This window comes from Lepisma saccharinum, chromosome 29 (genome assembly GCF_977018435.1).
Source record: "Lepisma saccharinum chromosome 29, izLepSacc3.1, whole genome shotgun sequence".
Classification (NCBI taxonomy): domain Eukaryota; kingdom Metazoa; phylum Arthropoda; class Insecta; order Zygentoma; family Lepismatidae; genus Lepisma; species Lepisma saccharinum.
Window position 1 is genome coordinate 7,234,436 of NC_139257.1, and position 17,823 is coordinate 7,252,258.

A 17,823-nucleotide genomic window follows, 5' to 3' on the forward strand; every position below is an offset into this window, starting at 1 on the left:
GCTCAGTGATTAGCCACAAACACTCCTATTTTTTCCCCTAGCAAGAACTACGACTCATGAGACAGTTACCACGAAAATCCAATGAATAGTGGTCGAGCCTTGTCAATTCTTCATCTCTGTTTCTTTGCAAATGAGGTGGAAAGGGAAAGAAGAAGAGCCACACATGCCTCGGGTCAGTTTGACGTTTGTCCAGTCAGTGAGCAGATGACAGAATTTCGCTCCCTCAGCGACAGTCAAATTGTGGAAGGGAAGTCCAGCTGTATGTAATACTGTTGCCAACTCAGCATTTTGGAGAAAGGTTTGTCCAAATCATGAATCGCACCAAGGAACTATATTTTCGTCTATTGTCCGACCGGTCTCAGTGGTAGTTGTATCCAGCCTAGGCTTTCCAGTCTAGGTCTAGTTGCTTCACAGAAAGTATCCCCATTTTAGGCGGGATTTAGCTCTTTTCTGCCAATTCAATATGACAACACTGGCCTGTACCGGCAAGCTTGACCGGTTACTGGGCCCCTGAACAGGCATATGAATAACCCCGTAGATCCCTGTCCCAAAACCTTCCCCGCCCTTCCCTTGCATTGGCGCCCGTCTTCCCTCGTTACCTCTTCAGGGTAGCTGAACGGCCTCCCTCTTCGCTTCTGTCGACTGCAGAAACAACGTCCTCTGCAAAATCTACTCGACGGCAACGCTATTACTTAACGTATTTAACAGTGTTGTTATTTTATTGAAACAACTTTTTAATTCTTCATATTTTGCTGTTACCTGCGGTAACACCGGTTACATGCACGCCATGAAAGCCTCTGGTTAGGACTAACAACTCGATGACAAATCATCTCTTTCTCTGGGCTCTGAAGACAATGCTAAATCTGATAGTGGTCCGTTTCACTTCAGTAACAACCAGAAAACATTGTTTCTATTTTGCATTTTCCGGCCCTTTTTTTGTTTTTAGTTCATTTTTCAGTATTTTTTTCATCTTTTATTACATTTTTATCATTTTTGAAGTTTCTTTTTCTCCTTTCCAGTTGTTTCATGAATTTTCAATGCATATGCTAGCAAGAAATGACATAAAAATATGAAGATCAAAACCCTACAATAGCACTTAACTTCTCTATTTGTTAATTATTATTATTTGTCCTGTATTGGGGTTTCGATTGATCTGGCAGACGTATTATCCTGCACAAGATCATTACCAGAAGCATATCAAAGGGTGGGCAAAGTGGGCGATAGTCCGGTACCTCGCACCTGAAGGGGTTCCGCGTCCCATAAGGCTTATTTTTTAAAAAATATAATAAATAGAAGTGAGAAAAATACAGTCTTCATACATAGGGAAATACGTAATTGATGTTTCTTGTGGTAACCTTGTGTGAGTTGCTAAATGCAAAATTCCCGAACCATTCGATCGGGAAACGAGGCCATGTGAAATGGGTGCTCCGGTCTCCGGACCTCACGCCCCTTGATTTTTACTGTGGGGACATTTGAAGTCCATCGTCTACCATGAGAAAATCAGGGATATGCTTCATGTGAAAACTCACATCATCTACGCCTGCTCTCGTGTGACGCCAGGCATTTTGCTACATGTTCGGTAAAACGCGTTAATCTGGTAATATTGGTAATATTTTGAGGGGGGAGCAAGATTTGTAGATCCGGCACTGCGTACTTGCAACGTTGTCTTAAGTGTTCGACACATTCTTCTCGAATGTACCGATTTTAATCACCTCAGACAGACTTTTAACCTTCCCAAGGACTTGTCATCCATGTTGGGTGACGATGTCAGTGTTTTTGCCAACGTTTTTAGATTTTTGAGAAGAGCAGGTCTTTTCCATTGTTTCTGAGATAGTTTTTAAACTATCCCTACCATTCTTAATGTGTTGTGTTTGTACAATGCAGATCCATTTGCAGCCTGCATTTTTAACCTTTCTTAAGGGCCTTTTTACACCCTTTTCTTAAATCTTCAGGTAAGGGTTTTAGATAAGGGGATCTTCCCCGCATTCACTGAAGGGTGCAAAATGGCCTGATGTGCCGACGCACCCAAATGTTTAATTCAATAAATCAATAAAACCTATATCATGGATTCTTGTTAATCGGATGGCAGGAAAAACTGTAGGACCGCTCCCGATAAGGTTCTTCCCTATCTGTTTGGTAGGAGACGTCGTGGACGTTCCACCTAGGACAACGATTGAGTCTACTTCTGCGTTGGCTCTCTGTACAAATGTGTGATAGTACATGTTTTCCGTGGTAGTACGAGTTCGTCAGCTCTGGAATACTATCTTATCGGGAAGGTTCCACGTTTGTTACACATCCACTGTTGTTATGCTGTTGTAAACTTTGCCACAGTACGACTACAGTTACGAGAGTTGCTGGAGAAGATTCTCCAAACTACCACCAACAGTGGCGCTAGTGTTCCGCTATTATAAATATCGGAAGAATATACCTATTTTTATGTTTAAATTATCTTTGATTGTTTGTTTAAGCCTATTCGTTTATTTTTCACAGCAGTTTGAAGAATTAGTTTCGTGTGAGAAATAGAAATTTCTCGTGAACACTTTCGGGCAATGATTTTTTATGATTTCAAATGTAGTTCAACACCAAAACAATGCATCGAGCGACTTCATTTGGCTTTTGGGGATGAAGCATCATTCAATAGGACTGTGTACGATTGGTTATCCGAATTCCAGCGTGGCCGCACATTTCTCAGTGAAGAATTTCGTGAAGGTCGTCCATCCACGTCTGTTGTTGCCAGTAATGTTGATATTGTGCGTGAAATGATTGAGAGAGATCGGCATGTGACATGCCGTGGGATTCAGGCATCCTTGAACATTGACATGAAAGCAATACATACGATTTTGCATGGTCATCTGAACGTACAGAAACTTTCAAGCCTTTAGATCCCACACAACTTGACTGAAGCTCAAAAACAGGCTCGTGTAAATTGGTGTAAAGAAATGTTCAAAATATTCAACCGAGGCAAGTCAAATTTGGTGTACTACATTGTTAAAGGGGACGAAACTTGGATCTATCCATACGAACCCCAAACTAAACAGCAATCAATCCACTGTCTCGGTGTTTCAAAGTGAGCCGAAACCAACAAAAGTTGTTCGTTCGAGGAATGATGATGCCAAGCAAATGATTGCTTGTTTCTTTGGTTATACCGGACATGTGGCAACAATAACTTTAGAAGATCGAAAGACTGTAAATGCTGAGTGGTATACAACAATTTGTTTGCCAGAGGTCATCAATGAATTGCGTAAAACAAACCCAAATCGTCGCATTATTCTCACCACGACAACGCCAGTTCCCACTCAGCACACCAAACTGTTGATTTTTTGTCCAGTAAAAATGTCGAATTAATGACTCATTGTCCGTATTCACCTGGTTTATCACCTAATGACTTCATTTTGTTCCCCCACATGAAAAATAAGATGCGTGGTGAGCGATTTGTGTCGCCTGAAGCAGCTGTTGACGCATTCCGAACAGCGGTTTCTGAGGTATGAGCTTCAGAGTGGAAAAAATGCTTTCAAAATTGGTTTGAGCATATGCAAAACTGTATCGATGTTAAGGGTGAATACTGTGAAAAACAATAAAGCCATTCCCAGAATTTCAAATGTATTGTTTCATATTGATTGCAGAAACTTTTCCAGCAGCCCTCGTAATACAATAATCCCTGACATTTTTCCATGTCACTTCAGGCAAATGTAGGTATGTAATGAAGTAAGTCTTGATAGCCAGTATGTAGGTATGCAGATAGTACGTACTACGTATCAGCGGCGCTGGTTCGAATCCCGGCCTGAGCATGGGTGTTCTTTGTGAGTGTCCCTTCATCAACTTCACCAATATCATCACTCATATTCATATTCGCGATTAGCCAAAAGTGGTAGAAAAGCGAAGTAAAATAAAGCAAATTAATAAATAGTTGGATCATCCACCACAATGTCTACTGTTGTTCTAGGGGCGCTGATTCAGGTAGGTTTATGAATGGCTTGAGTCATGCCGAAAGCTTTCCTGGATTATAAGATATAGTTTTGATATACATGTGTTATGTCCGGAGCAAAAAGCTCCGAATGGTGTACGGTGTTTCTGCCGTGAGCAATTTCACAGGTTTAAAACACCAGTGTTCCAAACACTTGTTCAATATCGATGCATTTCATATTCTATATAAAACAAGCATGGATCATGTTTTATCGGAACCCGGCTGACTTCACTTCAGACAATAAACACAATGAGATTGTGATTTTAAATAGACAATACCTATGGCGACTAATTCCATAAGTAAACTATTAAGCAAGAAAAAGGCCTACCCTTCCTTCGGACTTGGCGTTCCCACCGGAAATTCTCATGCTACGCCACTGGTAGGTATATAATGTAAGGTCACTAACGGTTCTTCCTTTTGGATTTATGAAGTAATTCCTTAAGCTTGTAGGTTAGGTTGAGTGATATGTATCTCAAGTGCTTCATGCAATTTTTATTATCTTAGATTTATATATGTCAATATTTGCAGACTCAAAAGAAAGAAATATATCATGATGTATTATATGAGATCGCTGTGTACATGAAAGCAAAATCTCGTTATGCACAGATGCAATCGACACATTATGTGGGTTGCAGTTGGTTCTCCGGCGCAAAGCTGTACGCTACAAATGGCCTTTCGTCCCTCTTCCAACTGAATAAAAGAGAGGCCCTCACAGACGGTAGAGACGTTGACGGCGTTGTGAGGCTTTGAACTGACATCCCTGTACCAACGCTAGTTGGCCACATCTTTTCAGGACCTTAAGAGACCTGGATTGCCCGGAAACCATCGATAGAATTCTGGAGAGCTCTTGCGCTGACAGAAAAGCGTATCAGATGCCCTAACCTCACGGCCTCAAAATCAACAACACAAGGAGGTTTAGAAAGATCCATTCGAGGTCCGGAATTGTGGAATCTAAACTTAGAGCCATCTTACGAAACATTAGGAAATATTTCGGAGATCAAAAACACAATACACTATGCAGATGACGTAATAATTCTAATAGAAGGTAATTCAAAAAAGGTAAAGATAAAAAGGTAAAGTACTCCCCTGGGCATAGCACCACGCCATGAAGGCGTATAGGGGGTGTGGGGGTAACGCCCCACACTTTCTTGATCCGGTCGTGAGTGGGGGTGATGTGAGTAAAAATACACAAAAAATGCGAAATATTGACCCTACCAGTAAAACATCTGGTCAATTTTACGTGAATCCTGATGTTTATAAGGCAATAATCAAAGGGTCCGTGGTTCGCAACCTAGAAATAAGGGCAAATAGTGGACCGCATCCACTTTAACCTGTAGATACTGGAACTGATTGTTCCTAGTTCAGCCAAATTCTTTACGCTTTGGGTCAAATAGTCTTTGCAATGTTTCGAAAGGCGGAAGAAAGAAAAAACGCGTAAATTGCTTCCACAAAATGAAATTGGAACCTCAAAGAAAATCAATACAAGCGTGTAAAAATATTGGCGGCACCTGACTTCCATTCAGCTCCCGTAGGGGGAACATAACAATGGAGAGCCTTTCTCCCCCTCGCGCGTCAATGATCGCTCGCGGTTTGGGGTGACGATGAATGCAACCTCGTAGCAGGTTCTTGCTGTAAGCGTATTCTTCCCTTTTTTTAAGAGCAATTATTATTAATAACATGCATTCTGCCCGTATACTTCGATTTCATATAGGCTACATCGTTCAATTTCTTCGCCTTTAAAGCGAACATAGGATAACGCCATATATTGTGTTATAATATCTTCTACCTCCGATCGCATCGGGACCGGTTAAATTCGGATAAATCCAGATCCTTAATTATAGCTAATATAATCCAGCACCGTCGCCACATGACGTCATCGACGCCTGGAAACCTTGCCTGACGCCATCAAATGGCTTAGAATAGCCAAAACGTGTCCTGAAAACGCATTAACTTCAAGTACCCCGACTGTATAAATCATCCGTGACTCATATCCGGCTGAAACACATATATAAAGTACAACAATAGTATTAGATTAGGGTAGAAAAACGGACTAAATAATAGTGTATTTTGTACATTAATAGAAAAACCATTAATTCCACACTCCCACATCTGTATGTATAAATCATTTGTGACTCATATCCGGCTGAAACACATATATAAAGTACAACAATAGTGTTAGGTTAGGGTAAAAAACGAACTCTATAATAGTGTCTTTTGTATGAGTTGAGTTGGTGTTTTAAGTCCACTTTGTGCACAGTAAGGCTAATCGGGACTGGACCTACAGTTTAAAGTGGGATCCGAACCACTTGTGCCTCCACCGAGCATCGAACCCGGGACCCCTTGATTACAAGGCAATGACGCTACCACTGTGCCATGGGGGAGGCCAATGTCTTTTGTACATTAATGGAAAACCATTAATTCCAAACTCCCACGTGTGCATAAAGCACCCATGACTCATATCCGGCTGTAACGCATATATAAAGTACAACAATAGGGTTAGGTTAGGGTAAAAAACGGAATACATAATAATATATTTTGTGCACTAATGGAAAACCATAAATTTCAAACTCACACGTGTGCATGAGTCATCGATGACTCATCTCCACCTACACCCCCGACACGTGGAGCTTGATTAATTAACAATAGCGTCACCCCTCGATAAGGAATAAAAAACCCATTAATCATAATTAAAAATGACAGATAATCGATGAAAAACAAGGCAAAGTATTTTCCCTTCCAATGATATACTCATGTTCTTATGATTAAGGAATCATATTTATTCTCACTATAGCTACAGTGAGCAAAGTGATTACAGGTTTAACAAATTTTCGAGAATAATATTTGCGATGTCTCCCAGTTATAACTTTTGTTGGCATAATATCTTGCATTACTTTCACGAGACGAGACGAGACAAAACGAGACGGGAGTGTGAACGTTCTTGCGGGCTCATGTGCGGAACGATGTGATTTCCCAACAGTTTCGCTTTTGGCACTTACAATGTTTCCCACTTTTAGTGCTCAAATCATAAGCTATGAATTTGGTACAGTGACTTTAGGACGTAAATTACGAAGTTTCTTACATATTAGCTGTTATTTGTGTCGAAAACCAACTTTTACGCTAATTCTAAAACTTAAAGAAATTTTTTGAAGCCTTGTAATTCAATTAAGATGTACGGTAGCTCTATCAAACAAAAACCATAATTTAGAAAATTTTCTGCTCTTTCATTTTGGTTATCTTTACTGTTTACGTATAATGCACCATTTTTGAGTTATTAATTATTTTTCTTATGAAAGTGAATTTTTGGTGCAATTTTTTTCAAGATGGCAGGTCAGAGAGTGGTAGACTCTTGAAAATCGGATTCCTCACATTTTTTACTATAGGAGCAGTTGGTTTCATTTCTGTTGCAATTAGTTCCTCAGATGGCCAAAAAATTGCATAACTTTCCTCGACTGTTATGTGGTCGCAGAAGAAATTAGTAACACATTGGAAGTGAAGTAAATAAATTGTGTGTAGTTGTTTTGAGTCTGCTGTACGAAATCAATACAGAGATGAAAAATAAAGAGAGAGGGAAACAGATAACTTTTGTGCCACGGAAGCTGGAATTCTTCTAATATAGTGATTTTCGGTGGGTCCGGACACACACTATATACGCCCCTGTTTATAGTATTCATCCTATAGCTTGTTATTCAGTTGCAGAAAAGAACGGAGCTCTGAAAGTGCAACCAGCAAGCCATCTGCAGTGGCAATGACCCCCATGACCCCTCCCCTGGGTACGGTCCTGTCCTACAGCTTCAGATCACAACTCCCGGAAAAGATAGAAACACATTTTTAGGGTGAGTAGAATTATTAAATATCGTTTTCGTCAGTAGTTTATTATTATTATGTAAATATGATAAATTGGTGACGTATCCCTGAAGATTTTGTATCGATTCACATTAAGATTTCAAATGTAAAGAACGGATGGTTGACTAGCATTCTAATCTTGCCCAGGGCCTCGAAATATGTTGCTACCCCACTGTTTCGGATAGAGCCTTTGGCCGTATCCCAAAGGTACAAGACCGTACTTCAAGCGAGCGTGCTCCGAGTATGGTCTCGCAGTGTGGCCTTGAAGTTTGAAAACCATTGGCTTATGGGGGGTTATTCCTGGATAAACAAAAAAATAATCGATCAGGCAATTCGATTTATCGCAGGTACAATATGAACTTCCGGTTTGACCAAATTCCCAATGTAAACAAATGGGATACAGATTACCTTCGAGCTTATTTTGTTACAAAAAATCGCATACAGACTGGATTGCTTGAAATCTGAAAGCAATAGAGAAAAACAAAAGTATCTGGGGGAAAATGGGAAGTTCCCGGACGAACTAGATGCAGATATAAGGGACAATACTAATATTTTCCAAGACAATGTTGATCTTCTACCAACAGTTCCGTGTTAAGACTTCTGCAGGTTGAAATAAAGCTTACATAAATTATGAACATTGAAATACTTCAATTTTACAACAGTAAAATGTATAATTTTCGACATTGTGTACTCAAACACAGCCCCTTTAATTTTATCATATGGCTTAGAGATAGCGTCGTTAGATATGTTTGTAAGGGGTATAGGCCAGTTATAAAAGTAGAATAGTAGAAATAATAATTATTAATAATAATTACAGCTGCTATAAATGTTATTATACAATAACGAATTATTAAACTAATTAAATAAACATATTTTATTCGAAATTTATTATTATTTATTTATTTATGCTATTCGATCCACAAGCCGAGTGCATATCCAGCACAACAGTTACAATACTGAAATGCACAGTTATTGTATTTTATTACTAACTTTTGCAAGTGTCATTCAAGATAAGACTTTAGAAGTAAGTAAAAAATTTACTACTAAGTTTAAATTGATTACATTAAATTAATTAAAATTATAATTTTTGGGATTCTGGGATTCTGAATGATTATAAACGGTTCCAATTTTTAAGTATAGTCAGCACATGTGGTCCGGACCCAGTGGCGGATCCAGAAGATACAGTTTGGAGGGGCGAATTTATATTAGGTACATAACCTCACCGACAAACCGAGAATCAATTCTAAGCTACATCTGCATTGTTTTATATCAACAATATATAGTACTGTAAACAGGAACAATGCTGACTTTCATATTATATATATATAATATTTATGTATTTAAAAAATGGGGCCATAATGGCTGGAAAAGATGGTTATTATTGCATGTTGTTGTCATAATTCCTGCAATTTCCATGATAAACTGAATGATAAGATAAGGATTAGAGTGAACAAACACATATTCTCTCAAGGGATCTCGGTTAGTTCGATCCCTTTTTCAGACATATTGCATAGTAGTTTGGTTCCAAATGTAAACGGTAGGCCCAATTCCGACCAGCCTATCATGAGCATAAAGTGGACTTTAATCACTTTCAAAAGAATATGTTCTCGAACCTCTTACACTTGGTGCTCAAAGACTGAATATTAGTCTTCAAAAGTATTAAGCATAATACCTGTACATAGCTACAAAAGCGTGGCAGTTGGGAGGGGCGATCGCCCTTATCGCCCTCACCTTCGATCCTTGCCTGTCCGAACCCCGTGGCTGAGTGGTTACCACATCGCGCTGCAACGCCAGGGGTCCCGGGTTCAAATCCCGCTCGGGCATGGTTGTGTGTAAAAATGTCCATTCATCAATTTCATCATTTCATCACTCATCCCCATCTTCGCAAATTCGCCAAGAGGTACAAACCGCGAAGTAAAATAAAAGAAATCAATCAACACATGTGCGTTAGACAATTATAATTTTCGAAACACGTAAAATATTTTCATCTGATTTACTCCGGTGATGTAGTGTCGACCATAGAGCCTATTTCCTCGTATTTGTGTCTAGTCTTTTTGCTTTACAGCCTGAATTCACTGATTTTTCCGTATCTGATCTGTCTGAAAACTATGCGTAGATTCCCGAGAAAAAAATATTTGTTCCCAAACTTATGTTGCAACAAAAAGCCACACAATCTCTGTTGCCTTTTCTTAAGACACTGCATTTACATCTTTGAACTCCATGTCATTCTATTCAAAACCGGATATGAAGTTCCCGCCCGCGCCAAGGAAGCATAAAAATTTAAACATCCGGTGAATTGCCCAGCATTGGTTCAAAGGGAATTCCATTATTTAGTGGCATTTACAGTGTACGATTTTCCTTAGGTGATTGTGTATTATGTTCGGAGATTGACAATGAGTCCGGACTGACAGAATCCGGAAAAAAGAAAAAAAAGTCAAAATCCCTTTTAATTCTCGATTAATTCTACATTCTAGAAATGCATAAATAATGAATTGATGGGTAAATAGTGTGTAGAATCAAAGTTTTATTCTCTTTGGTAGAATTTAAGATTTTCACATGATTGGGAAATTTCGAGCATTGCCCGTCCCAACAGGGGCGGCGCTAGGGAAGGTGCGAAGGGGTTCCTGCGCACCTCTTGATTTTCTTCCGCACACCTTTTTCAAAACCTATGTGCAAACCGAAAACACGAACTCTTACAGTGTCATATTTTGCCATGCCGTCACATTGAGCACGGAATGTTATGTATTGAAGTAAGATTGCTGTTCTTGCGTCCCTCTGGAAAAAATCCTGCGGTCGTCCATGTACGTCATTAGCCTCCCTTGAATAAGATGTTTCTTTCAAATATCTAAACATGTTGTTGTTGTGCTAAAATCAAGCAAAAATGAAGTGCAAGTCGCTAGTATTCTTCAGTTTCATTGGCATAATATATTAGATGCTTACTAAAATATTATTAGTATTTAATTTAGTGGCTAAACATGCATGCATGTTTCAATTTTTTATTATTTTCAATATAATGCCTTGGTCAGCATACTGATCTTTTCATACAATGGAAACAAGGCTTAATGGTGTTATAATTTATTTTCAACATCGCACCCTCAAAATTCCATTCCGCATTCCCTCAGCACTCCTAGATGATTAATCCTGGCGACGCTGCTGCGTCCCAAATATCGAGATTTTAAAAATTTACCCTCCTGATCAAAAATTTCCGTCTCACACACCCCTAAGTTAGTTTTAATTAAGTAGGTGTGTGCGGAACAGATAGTTTTGGTCGGGACCGGAATTTTTTTAAAATCCTGCGTTCGGGACGGAACGGGGAAAATTCGAAAATTAACCAGTTTTTAAAATTACCATTTGGAACTTCCCGACTATTCGGTATCTCGAAACGACGAAAGATCATTTCCCGAAGTCGGAATGGGACTGGATTCCTTCTTTTACAGATCCCGTTACCGACTTTTCGGGATCCCGCACGCCACTAAAAGAAACTCTAGCGTAGTGTCTGCTGCCACGTTCTTTCTCTGCTGTAATCTCAAAAGAGACATGCGCGTGGCAGCGGACTCGGTCTTTGTTTTATCGTGATTTCATCATACTGTATGCAATTACGTCTGTACCACTGTGAAGTGTTAGCGATTACTTACACAAAAATATTTTAAGATTAGGTCGCTTAGCATTCTTCTAATAATAAACCTAAATAGTTAGGTTAGGTTCTGTTACCATTAAAATAATATCGCTAAATGCTTTCTAAAAAAAAGGTTCTAAATTACCTGTACATTCATTGCCACTAGTGATAAACTTGCATTTTTCTCGTCCTCATCTGCTCTGAAGATTTGTAACCCCCTTAGCAGACGAATTACGTTGCAAGAGCAAATTTGACGCTTATTCTTACTGCTGACACACGCGTGGCAGCAGACTCGGCCAAACTTTAGGGGTGTGTGGGATCCCGAAAAGATCGGGAGAAAAATTCCCGTCCCGATCCCGACCTTTCGGGATGTTAATTTCAAGAAGTTGTAAATTTTCGACGTTTCCTGCATTGTAAGTATCTGGAACTTATCGGAAATAGTTTGTTTTTATTCCACAAATGTAAGTAATTATTTAAGGTGCAAACGACTTGTAAAATTTGGGACTTCCAGAGCTTCGAGAATTTCAAACATTACCTGTCCCTAACATTTCCCTACTTAGTTCAGAAATTGCGAATTCTTCCCGTCCCGAAAGTCTGGTCCCGTCCAAAAAAATCTGTCCCGCACACCCCTAGAAAACTCATCCACCGATGTGAAATCACTATCACCAACACCACCATTGCACCATTGATGATGATAAAGAAGAAGAAGAAGTCTGGGCTAGGCGCTTAAACTGGGCGTGTAAGTTTCATTGGTGACGCACTTTCTATTGGTGAGAAATCGTGTTAATTTTGAGAAATAATAGTTCTGTTTTTTCTTAACTCATTGTATGTTCTGCCCGTTTATTGATTACATAGTTATAAGTTTATATGCACAGTAAAGTGTGCATAAAATGAATAACGATAAAATGAAAATTCCTTTTCATTTAGGCCAGCGACCTTTCTGCAATAAGTTGTAAACAAACATGTTTATATGTCTTTATTGCGGTGATTTTATTTTAATGCACCCCGTATATTTGTCATCCATGCTGGATATACATTTCTTACTAGTTTTACGTATTTATATTTCTATTTGATATTTTTTTTTAACAGGGCGTGGAAATTGATGTCTTGAAATGTTACCAATATTCTTTCACACCTCTATATAGTTTGAAAATTTAAAAAAACAATGGTATTGTTCACAACAATCATACGTTAAAGTATTTGTTATAGAACTGGAATTTCTATACATGAAACATTTGGTCTGGGTGTACATACCGGAAATGACTGTCGTTAGGAGGTCTTTATATAACCCAAGTTCCAATTGTTTAAGAGAAATATTTCCTCGGCTTAGAGATTACATATTGTGTTTGTAGGAAGAAACATTTTCCCCCTATATCATATACCTCAATATGCATATCTCTTGGTTATAGGGTGACCAGATATTTGTTGACCAAAAAGAGTATAGTCTATAGGTTGAAGGTGCGCATGCACAAAAATCTAAAAAGAAAACGAGAATAAGGGTGGCTATTTGTTATTGCTTCTATTATAGCCCCTATAAAATAGGCCTACACTCTACAGATTCAAATTACTTATGTGTCTAATGTAATTAGTTAATTACAAATACTTACTCACCAATGGCACCATCGTTCATACTTCTGGGATAATTTTGCTTTCTTAAGTATGTTTAAATCGTTCTTTATTGCCAGTCCAAACTCTTCACAGGTCATGTCCACATTGAATTTCACTTTCATTACTTGTTCGAGTGTTGACACCAGGAGTGTACTTTTTTCCTCTCGCTGAAGAGCCAACATTTGTACCAGACAGAGTAAACAAGAATTATATAAGTGGCACAATCACTTTTAAATGTAACCCAGCCTGTACTAAATCTTTGTACACTGACCTCCACTTACCCATCATTGATGATTCTTTTCTTTCCCCCCAATCTTCAAGATGTTTTTCAACGGCTTTTGAAATTGCACACTAAGTTTCAAAAATATCATTATTAGGTATGAGTCGATGCCGATGTATCGGTATCGGAAAATATCGGTTGAAATTCAGCTGCCGATACTTTTCGGCATTTTGGTCTAACACGGGGTCCGCAAAAATCCCGCACAACTCTTTGACAGTCTAATTATCCTGGAAATTATGCAAAATTAAAACTTCCTTTTTTTTTACACTAATTTTGCACGGAAAACTATATTTTGTGACTACATAATATCTATTTTAATATTCTGATGCAATTCTTGAATGTTCTGAAGCAAATTTCTTGGTATGTTGACGCATATAATTAGAGGAGAATATTTACACACCAATATTGATCAATATTTTGAACAAATTTTAATTATTGCAATTTTCAAGTATCGGTATCGGTTGGAATCGGTAAGAGTATCCGCTCAGGCCCAATCATTATCATTAAATTCCAATGAATTTGAAATATGTTCTGCTTGTTGATGGAATATGAAAATTACTCTTGAAATTGTTCATAGGAAATTCTTGAGTCAAGGAGTAAATACTTCAGTTTGTTGACATCTTGACGTTTTCCGTTCTGTGGATTTTAAGGCATTTTTACGTGTAAAATAATGAATGAAATTAAATAGCAAGGAAAAGAGTATATTTGGAGATTTTTGCAAATTGAAAAGAGTATGATACTCTTAAAAAGAGTATGTCTGGTCACCCTACTTGGTAAGCAACTATACATTTACTGTTGTCTTGTACAGACTGCTGCTTATACTGTGTCGTGTAATGTGAGGTGCCAAAAGGTTAAACATCTCTACGTGATTTCGTTGGGTTAGGTGAGTCAGATTTAGGATGCTTAGGTTAACCCTGCTTTAGTACAATGGGGTTACTATGTCCCGATCTGTGATTTCATCATTGTAAATTTGCACGTTTTTGAAACTGCTGTTTTTCTGTATTTTTCATTGTGATCTGTAGATGGTGTTGGATTATGTGCAAACATTTTTTGTATATTACAACCTAAAATATGGTATTGGATTCAGTGAGACCCCAGGGTGTCGACCAGTCTGGAAATGTCAGGAAAATTTACTGTGTTCCTGGAAAAATCAGAATTTTAGTAGTAGTGCACTTAAATTTGTTTTGGATAAACTATCCTTGAGCTTGATATACTATTTCCAGAAGTTACAGTAGATATTGTATGTAAAACACACTATGGAAAGGGCTCATGTTTTGAAATTCTTTCTATTTTCATGTATTAATCTACTACAGTAAATGACTATTGAAATTTACCACTTCCTTGTTGCAATTTTTGGTTTGTGTTTGGTATATATTTGCATTAATACATATTTTACTGAATTTTGCTACAGCTATGTATTATTTATGCTGTACTTTATGATTTTTTTTTACAAAAAAGAATTGTTCGTTAAGCACTAGTCAGTATGTGGTAAGTATTGTGTATTATCAGCTCATCGCTGATACCCCTCTCCAACAGTGAGTTTCTGTTCAGTTTCCCTTGTAAAAGTAGTTTTCTAAAAACTTGATGAAGTTGAAATCTGAGTGTGGTATTTAGCTAAGATATAGTGATCTTGTTACACAAATGTTTAAATGCATAATTGCCCTAATGACTATGTCTGCAAAATTTTGGATCTTGGTCTGGAAAGTCAGGGAATTTTGTTTTATTAAATGTTCGATCTAGCACAAACACATTTCTTCATTTTTACAGAAGAAACTACTTACGGAAATTACTTTCCATAGTATTGCGGGACATTGTGGAAGTGTGTAACGGTTTCTTTTTCCTGTTTAGAGTATGTAGCCACACTGACCATTCACGATAGCCCCACAAACCATTCACATAGTGTTAGGTTCGGTTAGGTTAGGCAAACATAGTAAAAAAAATGTTGTTTCTTCTTTATTTAAGTATACATCTTTCAGTTTTTGTAACATTGAGGAACGTTCAAATCCACACGGTACTCTTTTGAACCTTAACTTTCCACGACCCTGGACTCTCTTCGTACATGCATAAATCCACTTTCCATTCCTTCGAATGTGTAGTTTACATCCACTGCCACATTTTGGACATTCCATTTCCTTCTTCACGATTCCATGTTCAACTAATAAGTCGACTGGTTGTTCCACACCCGGCAACAAGTTCACCACGCATCCTGGACACATCATGTTCATGCAAAACAATGGCGTGGTTAGAATACGTCATGAAACATGCAACATCCACTTCAAGTACAGGAAGCAAATGTGCAACAAAGAGATATTTTTCAGGGAAAAAAAATCCGCTAAAATAGCTTCGCAATGAAAGAAAATACCTTCAAGAACTTGTACAATGCTATAGAAAGTATTTTTCGTAAGTAGTTTCTTCTGTAAAAATGAAGGAATGTGTTTGTGCTGGATTGAAAATTTACCAGCATTGGAAATGTTCTGCTGCATCCACACATTTATAGTATCTTTTTAGCAAATTTTCACCAACATGCATCAGTTTCTCTTCCGAAATTGCTTGAAATTCTCTCCTGGTATTTTCTTTCAATTCTTCTAATGTATGGCTTCAAGTTTAAAAGGTTGGTAGCTCGCCACTTAGACAACTTAAAAATGCCTGTTTCTTGTGCGAGGCGCCGGGGAGATTTTTTAGGATTATGTTCGAATTGTGCTCTAACGTTGTCTACTTTCTCCTCAGTAAACACACGTCGTTTCATCCTTCGGTTCTTATCAAGGTCAAACCCTGTTTCCCTAAATTTGTTCACAAGTTTTCGAACACTGTCTCTGTGTAGTAATAACTTAAGAGTTATACATAAAAAATTGTTGTTTTAAATTGTTCATATAACGTGCCATTATTAATCAGCAGGAAAGCACCGTGCTACTTGGTTCATTATTTTGGCACTGCTAATGTTTGAAAATATATTTTATCTTTTTATGCAACCATTCTACAGGTTTCTTGTTTCCCGTGGCATTTATTGTTTTTGCTGTTAGGTTACAGGGTGGCTACTCACCGGGAATTCTGCGTGAATTATTGCCTCCGGGAATTATGCATGCATTCTGCATGAATTTTTCTCTGTAGACATGAAAAATTGCAACTTTTATTAATTAATCCAAATCGCATTGAATTTATACACATTTATAAATGCCCGTGAGAAAAGTTTTTCAGAGTTTAACATTTATTTGTATCGAGGAAGGAAAGGAAAGTTGCGTGGAAAATAAAACAGAATTATCTCTGTCTGTTTACTTTCTTAGTGTCCTTTGCAGAACAATACATTAGACAGACTGAAGATTGTTGCAATATAATCGTGAAGTTGATTAGTTACTTTCCCGAAATCACCTGGCTGATTGCCCGAGAAAACCTCTTCAATATTTGCCGCCAGGAAAGCTTTAAGAATTATTTGATTAGTTACGTTTGAGTTTGAAATCCTTATATATTTTCGTAGGTTAGTATGTCCCGTAACAATTATAATTTGTGTTTGTAGAGTTATTTCGAGCCTGAATATGTGAAATGGCAAATGTAACATTACTTAAACAATCCCTACTTTAAATTAAATATACCGTGCGTTCATTTCGATCTTCAGCCGAGAGATTGGGAGAAGCGTGGCGGGCGGTGCTGACGGAGATGCCGACATTTGCGGCCTTTAATGCCTGCTTATTTTTATGGACATATGCAGACATTTATATAAATATTGCAAAACGAGCACTAACCTGTGTTACAAGAGTACGGTTTTAATTTTAGTAGCTTAGTGCCTGTATGTGCTGATGATTTTGACATGCCCATCTCCTGTGAAACACAGCATAGAGGTTTGTTTGGAGAACGTTCTAACGCTGCACCAATTTCATCGAGTTTTGCTTCGGTTAGAATCCGTCGTTTTTGCTTAGGTGTTTTAAAGTTTAACGATCCAGTTTCTCGTAATTTAAGGACAAGATGTCTAACCGTATCTCTATGTGGAGGTTAAACGCCTGGGAATTTCTGTACAAATTGCCTACACGAGTCTGTTTTCACGTGTGTCATACTTAAAAATTCTTTGTTCTAACGTGAACCTTGCGGCTGGCATTCCAATCGTCTCACTGACACAACACACATACTGCAATAACACAAACAAGTAACGGCAAGTAACCAAGAATAACACTCTTGCGCACAGTACGAAATTATCACGCTCTTGGTTTACATCTGCTCGCCACTATATTCACAGCTCTGTCTTCATCTAGTTGCGAAGGAACAAAAAACTCGAGCTCGGAGATTTCGGATTGCAAGGAAGCTCACGAAAACCATTGACTTTTAACGGTTTCGTCTGCAGCGTAATCTTGATACAGTGTTGCACACTCTAAACCTCCAAACGATCCCCATGGACATAAAACTCTTTCAAGGATATAAACTTAAGCAGGACGTTACTGGTCAAAACTATGATTAAAATGTTTTATTATCTGTGGCTCTTAACATCGTTTCTAGAGCGTATTTATTTGTTTATATAAGGGCAGA

General features: G+C 38.1%; 1 protein-coding gene across 1 annotated transcript in view; it reads left to right on the forward strand.

Moving 5' to 3' along the window:
* The first annotated feature begins 12,112 nt into the window (after positions 1-12,112).
* The window catches only part of wrm1 (wurmchen 1 transmembrane protein), a 31,709-nt gene continuing 25,998 nt past the window's right edge, over positions 12,113-17,823 (forward strand). Inside the window, exon 1 of the mRNA XM_083114786.1 lies at positions 12,113-12,193. The gene's annotated coding sequence lies outside the window, so the exon portion shown is untranslated. The remainder of the gene's footprint in view (positions 12,194-17,823) is intronic.